Genomic DNA, 11,488 nt, shown 5'->3' on the forward strand with positions numbered 1-11,488 from the left:
CATCTGTACTTTTACAGCAAGAAATTCCAGTTCCAGTTAAACAACTATGTTGTTTACATTTATTTTTTGCCATGAATAACCTTGCTTTGCTTTTATTCCTACATAAAAGTCAATGTGAATGCATCTCAAGTGTGTCCCAAAATAATCTCAAATGACCTCGAGCTGAGGTGCAAGCCAATTTTTTTCTGTTTGAATTATTCCCAAGTGTGTAGCCTATACTCTATCCTGTACCCTAACCATTTTTCTTGTCACTATATTGCCCTGATGAACGGACCCTACATGGCCCCGAAACGTTGGCTATGTGATGTATGTGACGACTTGCTTTAATAAATGAACAGAAAGATTTAACAACATCTTCCGAGTGCTGGTGATCCTCAGTTTCTACAAATTTGATGTGTTCCATGATTATCTCTATGAGGACCACTGCTGTTATTGGTCCTAGTCACTGTAAGGAGTGCATGGAGACACATCTGTATACTAGCCCTTAAACAGGCGTATAATAGAAGCACCATTTATAGACATTCTTTCTATCTGCATTTAAATTTTTCGAGCATGGCTGAGAAAAGCTAAATGGGCACAAGCAGTAGGTGAACATGGGCTGCATAATGAAACAAGGACAGATGCTTTAGTATGGTTCATTTAAACTGCTGTTCAATTGATCTGGCAGGGAAAGTGTTGAATGTCAGGGAGAGAACAGGAATGCAACTAGAAGTACAAGATGTATTTTTGCATCCAGTAGCTGTGTGTATGAAATATTATGCAAATGCCATTGTGTACATGAGTAGGGTTTTTATAAAATACAGATACTAGTTTTCAGTGTGCCTGTACCAATTTCTGTTAAATGAAAGACATAATAAAATGATTTAATATTACAGAGGTGCATGCACATTTTAGAAAAACACACTCCATATAGCAGCCCTAAAGCTACTTTGGCCATACCTATTTAATAGTTCTCAGAGATGCCCAATCATATTTGCATGGATGGGTTATACTGAGAGGTGGTGGTGTAGAAAGAAGGTGGATGCTTCCCTTGCCAGCTAAGATGTCTGAGTAAGTACTCAGTAAGTGCTCAAATTATTTTGGTCTGCCACGGTTCATACGTTTCATGAATTCATATGGCCAGGCTGTATGACTCCGGACAGCACATGCATCCTAGTACCCTGCTGACCCTCCAGGAACACTAGCTGCATGATAAAATAAAGTTTTATACCTATACCCTGCAGCTAACTGAACTTTGTTAACATTTAGCAATCATGCACACAAACCTTCTAGAAAACAGGAGCTCCATTTTAATGGTCTGCATGCCTTTAAAGGGGGGTATGCACTTGAACCGTAGGCAAATGTTTAAAAAAAATGTTTTGGTTTTCATTTGTTTTTATTCAAAACATAATTAAATCCTTTTTTCAGTTATGTTATTACAACTACCTGAAATTTATCCTGAATTGTCATACAATACTATCTGAAAGATAAAATCATGCTTATAGTGGGAGTGTCTGCTCTGTAAGTTGGAGCAAAAGATGTAGGTGGGTTTACACATGAAAGACAATTCAGGCTGGTCATCACCAGTGAAATTACATTAACTAGTGGTCCAATCAGCAGGCAGAAGGAGAGTTTATAGAACTGAAATCCTGAATGTAGGGAAGTTTGCAGAACTGAATATCTGAATGTACAGTTAACATTTATTTGCCATGTCATCATAAAGCACACTAAGGACATCAAAATGATTTTAATTGCAATCAAGTTTTTAGTTTGTTTGCCAAATCAATGTTTCAACTTTGTATTTATCTGTGTTGTTTACGTGGCCCTTTAAAGATTAACTCCAGTTCTAGAAAAAAATGTAAAATACAGTACATGTGCATGTCCACATTGTAAATATATTGAAAAGTAGTGCATGTATTTGTTGGAATCTGTTTAAGCCATCTATAAGCAAACAAGCTCCCCTGACAAACGGAAATGCAGTTATGTAAGTTTCAGCGCCCCACCATCCCTAGTATCTGGAATTTTCTTATTGGTACTGCAAATCATATAGTTGATATATGCACAGCACCATCTAGTGGCTGGATGACATATTCATAGTTGTAGGGAGTCAATGGATGCCCCGATCCATATATTTGTTTAACTCTGATATGGCCGCAGAAAATGAAACCATCCATCTAAGATCAGCGCTACTCTGACAGAGGGAGGGAGAGTGCACTGCATTCCCTTGTCAACAAGGGAAAATTCTATGATGATCATGGGGATGTGCTCAATGAACTATTATCCCAGCTTCTACACAGGATGGCGCAGATCGCTCCGGGTGCTACCTTTTTGGCCAGGCTTTGTTGACTACGTGCTTGGCCTATGGATATGGAATTTAAACAAAGCTTTATTTCTCTAAAAAGCACTATGATTTATAAACAAATAGGGAACCTTGGCTGCAGGTTACATTTTATCAGAAAGGTGAACTAACCTCTCAATGGAAAAGAATAAAGAATGAATAAGAAATCCATTTTCTTTGTTAGGTTTTGTTCGGTGCGTGAAATAGTATATTGAGCCTTCACAACACATGTTCTGAACAACAGCAGCTACAAATGTCTTTCTTTGGCCCATATTTCATAAACATTTCAGGATTCAGAAGATGTTTTGTCTTGAACAATAAAGCAAGTCAGTAACTCAGTGTAGTAACACTCTAATGTCACAGAGGATTAGGCAGCATATTTAGGCTGGATATTGTAAAAACTGCAGCCAAAAAAAAAAATATTCTGTAACAGCTCCCCAAACCAAGGGATACACAAGAACATTTTTTGCTTCTGCTTGCACATTGTGGACTTGGCTGACATTTTGTTTAGTAAAGAGTTAATTTCCATCCTTACTGGGTTAGCATGTCTTTATTCAGAGCGTCACACTGTCTGTAAATAAACAGAGCAATGTATATATTATCAGGCAGCACCTTTCCGGCAGCAGATGCATTCCAAATTGCCAGCATATGTCAGACAAACCTGCACTAGATGCTTAATCGCAGCACTGTAAACAGAAGTAGGAAACTGACCATATTATGGCTTCCAGCTCAAGCTGAGCAAATTAAATTGCAGCAGCTGTAGCCATGGTAAATACATTGTGACTTCAATGGGGAATGAAACTTTATTTCACTTACCAGGCGTCATGTTAGGACAGCATTTTCTGTGAACTTTTAGGTTACAGAAAAACTTTTATTCCTTAAATGTGTGGCAATTTAAACTCAATGGAAACACAAGCTTCTTATGGGCTCATAGCTACTTCTCATTTCCCTTAGTTGCAGAGAGAATTATATTAAAAATAAATGGCTAAAGGCTCGCAACACCTTTTTATAGTTTTTCACGTATCTTGACTTTAAGAATAAATTGGTGAATATAATCAGGTTAGTGCAAACTCTTTATCAATAGCTTTTTTTGTGATATGGATAGCCTATAGAAAAATAAGTATAATTTAACTTTGTTTAAAGGAGAACTATGGGGTAAGTGGTGTTTTTCCCCATAGTTCTCCTAAGGGTTACGGGAGGACACAAACTAGGGTCCTCCCGTGACCCAAAGCTCAGTATACTCAGTGACCCAAAGCTCAGCCAGGATGGATCCCGACATCCATCCAGCTGCGTGATTGACAGCTGGTTCTGCCTATCTAGAGGCAACCGCCCCCTCCCCCGTCCATTCCGCCAGTCAGTGCTGGAGAATCGGACAGAGGGGGGGGGAACCCTTCAGGGCGCCTGGAGGGACAGCTGCGATCAATAGCTTTTTTTGTGATATGGATAGCCTATAGAAAAATAAGTATAATTTAACTTTGTTTAAAGGAGAACTATGGGGTAAGTGGTGTTTTTCCCCATAGTTCTCCTAAGGGTTACGGGAGGACACAAACTAGGGTCCTCCCGTGACCCAAAGCTCAGTATACTCAGTGACCCAAAGCTCAGCCAGGATGGATCCCGACATCCATCCAGCTGCGTGATTGACAGCTGGTTCTGCCTATCTAGAGGCAACCGCCCCCTCCCCCGTCCATTCCGCCAGTCAGTGCTGGAGAATCGGACAGAGGGGGGGGGATCCCTGCAGGGAGCCGTGAGTGACAGTCACGGCTCTCTACAGGGACATGAAACCTTGGACAATGAAAAGAGACAATGTCCAAACCTTGGACAATGAAAAGAGATACTTTCTGCTCTCTCCTCCTATCAACAAGCTCCTTGCTTTGAAACACAACTGCTTAGCTCCTCTTCCTAGCTACTACTTTCTCCCTCAGGCTGTGCTCTAATGTACAGGGACTGCAAGAGACTGATACCCAGTCAAAGAATGTTACTCTGCTTGCATTTTAAAAAAACACATTAAGATTGTATCAATGGATACAAAACTACATTAGTCTGTGTCTTTTATATCTGCCTGGAGTTGAGCTTTAACTGTACAGACAACAAAAAAGAGATGAGATGGTTTGATGTTTCTTGAATTATAGTGATTCTTCTGGTGCATCACAGGATGCATCTCCTGTACGCTCCCTTCCTCCTACAGTTTTCTTGCTGAATAGTGGCCAGAAGAAGGAAATAAATAAGAAACAAATGATCACAGTTTGTAAATGCTGAGGCTTGATGCTGCGTCCCTTACTCTGCTGCCTCTGCTAAGTTGCAGGCTCTAGTGAATGAAAGATGACAGTAATTTAAACTCCTGCAGTCGCTCTCCTTGCTTTATGCTTTAGCATGGGGTTGTCCTTTAAGCAACAATTAAGGTGCGTGAGTTTGTGTTATGCCAACATCCTAGTGGCACTTGAATTAAATTCCCCATCATATTTCTTCTGTTCTCTTTCTCTTTTATAGATACGACATCCATTTTCTTGCCTAAAGCACTTCCTTTATCCATTCTAGACATCATCCTTCTCCTTTTAAAATCACGACTCAAGACCTATCTTTGCAAACTTTTCCGTAACCTCCCCACTGAGACCAACTATTACATTACCCTCTCTGCCACACTAAATGCACTTACACCTACTCTGATCGCTCTCAGCGCTGCACGAAATGCACTTAACTCTGATATGGAAAATGCACTTAGCATGTTTACTTCTATTGTTTCTGCTTGTCTGTCGCTTACGCTGTAGACTGTTTACGTAAGGGATTCCCTTCTTATAATGCATGCAGCTTTGTCCAATGTTTTAACCATGTGCTTTTCCTGTGTTCTTCTACTGCTTACTCTCCACTGCCCAGCATGCTTGAAGAACACAAAATTGTCCCATATTCCTAATGGAAGGAAATTGCTATTTTCTATGAGAAAAGCAGTTTCCAAACCTGCCTATGAGCGCACACAGCTACCAGATAATAGTCATCAAACAGTAATCATCACTAACAGGGAGAGAAACATATGACATTGACGGAACCAGTAGGGCTGCGTGTCTATTCACCTCAAGGTTTTCGGTCTTGCAATGCCCTACCACTTGCATGACATCAAATGATCATGCCAGGACTTTGTCTCACTTCCCCATTCTAACTTCTATATTGTTATTATGTAGGAAAACATTTTCTACACTACAACAACCTTTTGCACTCCTACAGTGGCATTGCTTGATAACAAAAAATATTAGCGTTGTAGGCATCTTTGGGGGTGGGAGGTGCCATATCTTAACAGTATAGGTCAGAACACCTAATCAGTATGAGGCATCATTCCTGGCGCCTACACTTACGAATGCTAGAAAGTATTCCAGCCTGCAATATGAAATCTTTGAATCTCAATAAGTATTCATGGAGAGACCAATGGACATCTTCCATATGTTTGTCCATAAATCCAGGCATCAATATGATGTCATGAAAAGAAACAAGGACCAGAAATTGGTAAACTCAAAACTGACAGCTTGTCCTCTTAAAAATATTGTTTTGCCCCACAAATGGCTACCTTTATGAGAGCTTTTACTATCATAATGCTTCCCCACATTTAGATTATTTGACTGCCCTCTGTGCTTCTAACCTTCAACACAAAGGCCATCCACTTTTATTGAGACGTGCACAGTACAAAAATGACATTGCAATACACTATACATTCCTATTGCATCAAGTGTTGAGGTGCTGGTAATCTAAAACTATTCCTTACATACGAGTGCTGCATTATAAATCATTATTCAGTCAGGCAGTAATTGGGCCTCCTATGTTGCTGGATCCGACAGTAATGGCACGGTCTGCTGTATCTTAGTTACTTCATTGGCCCCTTATTGTGTGTATAATAGATCTCAGCATTTCTTACATGAAAAGTACCTAAACCACCCTAGCTGGCCTACAGCATCACATTTAGCCCAGGCTGCTTTAATGTAGCATATCTAAAAGACTATAACGAGGTACTTTTTACCCTTAAATCTGTGCAGAGGAATACTTTGTTTATATATTTTATCCTTACTGACTCAGAAGTGAACCCTGGAAGCTTAGGAAGAGTTAATTCAATTACATCATTTGAAAATGATTCTAAAGTGCTGCAGACACCATCAAACAATATCACACAGAACAAAGCTATGTTGCAGTTTATGGCTTGCTTTAATTATTTATAAATTGGTATGCGGAGATCCGGTATAGCTTTACAGATGGAGTTCAACTGTAGAGTCAATATTATCTGCAAACCCACAACCTCACTATTGATACTATGTGCCGATGTTTGCTTTTTTTTAAATAATAAAAAAAAAGCAGTTAGCCACAATGAAGACTACGGTTGATTCTGTCTATCGTGTGTGTAAAAAATCAAAGTTCTCCCCTTGAACCGTTAAATCTCAACAAAACGCTGAAACGGTTGAAAAACAGAGATATACAGGGTTATTCACAAAAGGGTGAAGAGTTTGGAGAAGGCAGGAGAAGTGAACAATCTAGGCCAAAATAGCTGAACTGGAGAAGTTCTGCAATTCAGCTCACTTTCCAGTTCAGCTATGTTGTCCTAGATTGTTCTCTTCTCCTGCCTTCTCCAAACTCTTCACCCTTTGTTGAATAACCCTGCTAGTGTGAAAATGTTTTCAATTTTGCTTGACAATACCAAACTTAAAGCAGAATTCTGGGCAACACTTTTATTAACTCTTGCAATGGGGCTACCCCGGCACTGCAAGCGTTGACTGCTCGTTTTGGTCTAGGGAGGAAAATAACAAAGTTATACTCACCCGATCCTCCAAGCCAGCTGGTTGTGACATCGCTCCCTCCAGCCTTTCCCCTCCCCCACTGCAGCGATGGTATGTTCGGTATACACAGTGTATAGAACATGTTGACTCAGGGACTCTAGACTGCTGCAGCGGAGGGGGAGAGAGGTTGGAAGGACTGGTCTAAGAGCATGCCGTTTGAAAGGATCGAGTTATACAACCTCCTACTCCAGCTCCAAGTGTATGATACATGTTAGGATTACATAACTGTGCAGTGTATCAGAGTAAATTTCGCTAACAGAGTTTTTCACTTGATATCTGGATGTAGATGAGTCTATGAAGTTATATATTCAAAACTTTTTTATAAGAAGCATTTAAAATACAGTATATCAAATTAGTTTAAATACATACATTGCATAAAGGGTATCTCTGCTTAGAATTTTGCTTTAAAGCTGAAATCCAGGTAAATGTGTAATACATGGGTGAGGTTTTACATTTCCTACTAATAAAATTCTAATACTTTGCAGCTAGGCTACTGATTCAAACACCTCTGCCAAAAAAAAGGGCAGCCAGGATTGGAGCTTCTGCTGCAGCTATAGCACTACAGCAAGATATAGACACAACTCAGTCTTGCTGATTGGATAATAAAAGGGTGACAGCATACTGATAAAGTCACCCCTCTGCTACCCAGGGAACCGCAATAGGCTGATATTAAGACAGTATTTGGTAGATGCATTAGAATTATTCAAAAATACATATAGAAAACATTGCTGCATTAATTTAATTAATGTTTATATTAATAGGACTTTTTTAATTTGTTTTTGTTTTTTATTTGTTTTTAATTTGTTGATTTTATATCTTTTTTTATTACTATGTCATATGTTACATGTTTTATAACATAAGTGTCAAGATTTATTATGTAACTTTGCCAAAGATAACTTTAATGTGTTAGTCTTAAGCCAATAATCAACAGTTCCTACAGACAAGACAAGATAACTTAGTTATGAAACTGGATAAAAGCAAAGGTGATATTAGTTATTTTCATCAGTATGGGCAATAATTTAAGTAGTCAGGATTATTGTAGACATACACACGCACATACGCGCACACACACATACGCACACACACAGCCCTTAACAGTAAAGGGCAGAGGGAAGATTGGTTTTAGAATGAAGAAGCAGTTTTGTAACACTGTTAGTGTCAAAGGACGGGGATCTCCAGCTGGTAGTTGATGTGTTTGGCTCCTATCATCTTTCAGTGACTGAGGCTGCTAGTAATGACCTAGTCAAAGCAAGTTCTTATTTAGCTATTGATCTCAAAGGCATGTGTGCCATCATACATATTTCATGTAAACATTTTAAAGCAACCTGCTACTAAAGAGGTGTGGACTCTGTGTGCCATAACCTACATCTCATTTAGAAAATGTTACTCACCTGGCTGTCTTTCTGATCCAGTGGTTTCGGGTCTTTGTTACTGAGAACAAGTATGACAATCAGACATTCTGACTTTCCTGATCTGCAAGCTTGTTCCTGGACTGCACTTAATACAAATGCACACACTTAATGCAAATACACAGTTGAAATGTCATATATGGGACTGCTTTACTTGACAAAGAATTTGAATTTATGCCTGTCCAGACTGGACTGGACTGCCTGGCCACACATTACAACTTTGTCTAGCAAGGGAGTGGACCTGATTTTTCTTTCTTTTCTTTGGAGAAGCATTGATAGCATAAAATTTAATCTTCCCAATACTTAGAGCCAGCATGTGACACTACATGTGTTACATGCTGGCTCTATAGAGTGAGAGCTGAACGATCATGCACCGCTCTTCACCTTCTTCTTCACTCCCCACTGGGATTCCCCCTCCCCTCTCTGTTCCTCCAGTACTCATTGGAGGGACACACAGGGGAGGGGGGGCTGGAGCACAGCTGGCTCCAGAGAGGCAGAACTAGCTGTCAATCAGGCAGCAAGATGGATCCCGACAATATTGCCGGGATCTTTCCTGGCTGTAGCGCAGCTCTGCACTGTCAGGATATAGTGAGCAGTAGCCGAGTAGATGCTGACTTTGGGTCACAGGAGGACATTACTAAACGTACTCCTTTGACCCAAAAGAGGACTAAAGCCAAAAAAAGTTTGGCTTTAGTTCTTTTTTAAGTAGCACCTACAGATCTTGTCCCTCCTCCAGTCTGTGACTGGAGGAGTGAGACTGTGACAAATGATTTGAGACTTTTATATCTGCCTGGAGGTCATCTTTAAGGAAGTTTATGTTTGCCAAACAGATATATTTTTGCAGGATTTTGCAACGAAAAACAAGGTTACAAAATGAGTATGGTCTTTTTTGCCTTAAAATTCAATGAACCTCTGACTGACAAAAATGTGTCTACGATGTGTCTATTGAGGAGACATTTGAGGTGGAGACAAAATAATGTTCCATGAAAAGAATACATATTCATGAGAAATAGGGACCTTTTATTTTATATTTTCATAGGTGAAACTCTCAAACACATATGCGATATGTAATATTTATGCAATTTGAGCAGTTTAATAAGGAAATTATGACAAGGTGAAACATAGCAGTTAAAATAACTCATCTTAATGAACTGACCCTAATGCCTGACTGCCAGTCACAGAACTATGTGTTGTCACTGCAGGTCATTGTACATGCACGTTTGTAGGATACAAGTGGGTGCACGTGACATTCAAGAAGACAAAAACCTTTCACTGTTGAGATTGTCTCTTAACATTTGACCACACTCTAGTGTTCAGAAGTATTCTTAGCCCCTGAATTTTGCTATAAATAAAGACTTTCCTATGACGAGCTAAGTCTTTAGAAGTACTTCTGTGGATTTTAATTGCAGTGTACTCCATTTCCCCAATGTACATGAAAGGCCACACTCCTCTCTTTACTGTGATTTCAATTGCACTCATCAGCCAGAAAGTTTAAAAAGTGTGATCAAATTTGTTCTTCAATGACTTGAGCCATGTTAATAAACTATTCTGCACGATCGCTCATCCATCTTAGGATTTTGTAACTTCTTTGAGATGCCTTCAAGAGGAGCATAGAAATACATCTTTGATTGTAAACAAGCCCTGGGGAATTGATTGTAAACAAGCACCTTTGTCATAAACTTTATCACCAGTCGCTTTAAACCTCCACAGAGGATAACAGGTGACATGCGCAATATCCCCCCCCCAGCCCACCCGGTTTTCCACAAAAGAGAACTTTGAAACAACACACAAAAAAAGCACTCTAATTCTCACAGCAGACTAAATCCTTCTTGGTGGAGTCACCACTTTCTCACTTCCTCTATTGAAGTAAAGCCCAGCTCTTCATTGAACTGCTCCTGGATTAGTTTGGAAACCGTTTTTCTAAGTCAGTAGAGACTATGGACCTGTTATAATTGATGAAGTACTTAGAAATAAACCCTTTCATTGCTTGGAATTCCATTAATACACCAGTGAGAAAAAAAAAAAAAGAGAACTGAGCGATTCTTAACAAAAGATGACCTTAAAGCAGGAATCCTGCCTACCAGTTCACTCTCATAGATTTTTCTGTAGCCCTTACACCTGGGCATCCTTTGAACAGTGGTATTATAAGATCTACAGACCTCCTGGATGCTAAAGTGCTTGCTAGTTCACTTACTAGCATTGACGTTCCCTGAAAGAAAATGAAAATATTCACTAAGCCTTTGAGTTCCCAAGGGTCATTGGGATGATGAGGTGGTTTCCTATTGGACAACTGTTTAAACATCTGTGATCAGTCTGTGGCAAATAAACCAGGGGATACTAATCGTCGTCAGCTCAATGTAGAACTCCTTACACTGAGTGCTATACAACTGGTGGGAAAGCCGCACTAATCTTTTAATAGGAATGCCGTAATTTGCTGTGTGGTGCTACCATAGAGTGAACAGGCTTAATTTAGGTCATCTGCTAGTTTCCTGTGTCCCAGTTTGTGTGACTATCTCACTGTCTATCAGTGAATCTGCATAGTATACACAGGTATATGTGCATGCATATACAGTATGTTGGATGAGGGAAAAATTGTTGCAAAATATAGGAAAGTATCAAACTAAACCATGTTCACCAGAGGTAGATGTTCAATGGCTCAATAACAAAATTCTGCCCACAGCCCTAATCATCCACATCCAGCATTAAGTGATCCCAAGAGAGGTTACATACTGTAGATCTCCAGTGCAGTGGCAGTTGTCTTTGCCTCCTATTGATCAGAGGTTGCTTAAAGCATGCACATTAAATGAAATATGTAACAATGGATAGCAGACAACTCCACTTATTACATACAGTGCTATTAATGTGCCTTCAATTAGGGCAATGCATCATCCTTGTAGCAAGGTTAGCAGTGTTCCGAAGGGGGGCGGGGGGGGGGGGGTTGTCTTGGCGGGTAT

At 39.8% G+C, this 11,488-nt stretch overlaps 1 protein-coding gene across 1 annotated transcript in view; it reads right to left on the reverse strand.

The window, feature by feature from the left end:
* Positions 1-11,488, reverse strand: part of TENM3 (teneurin transmembrane protein 3) — a 988,875-nt gene that overhangs the window by 665,837 nt on the left and 311,550 nt on the right. The window lies entirely within an intron of this gene.

The sequence above is a fragment of the Nanorana parkeri genome, unplaced genomic scaffold (genome assembly GCF_000935625.1).
Source record: "Nanorana parkeri isolate BGI_ZX_2015 unplaced genomic scaffold, ASM93562v1 scaffold60, whole genome shotgun sequence".
Classification (NCBI taxonomy): Eukaryota; Metazoa; Chordata; class Amphibia; order Anura; family Dicroglossidae; genus Nanorana; species Nanorana parkeri.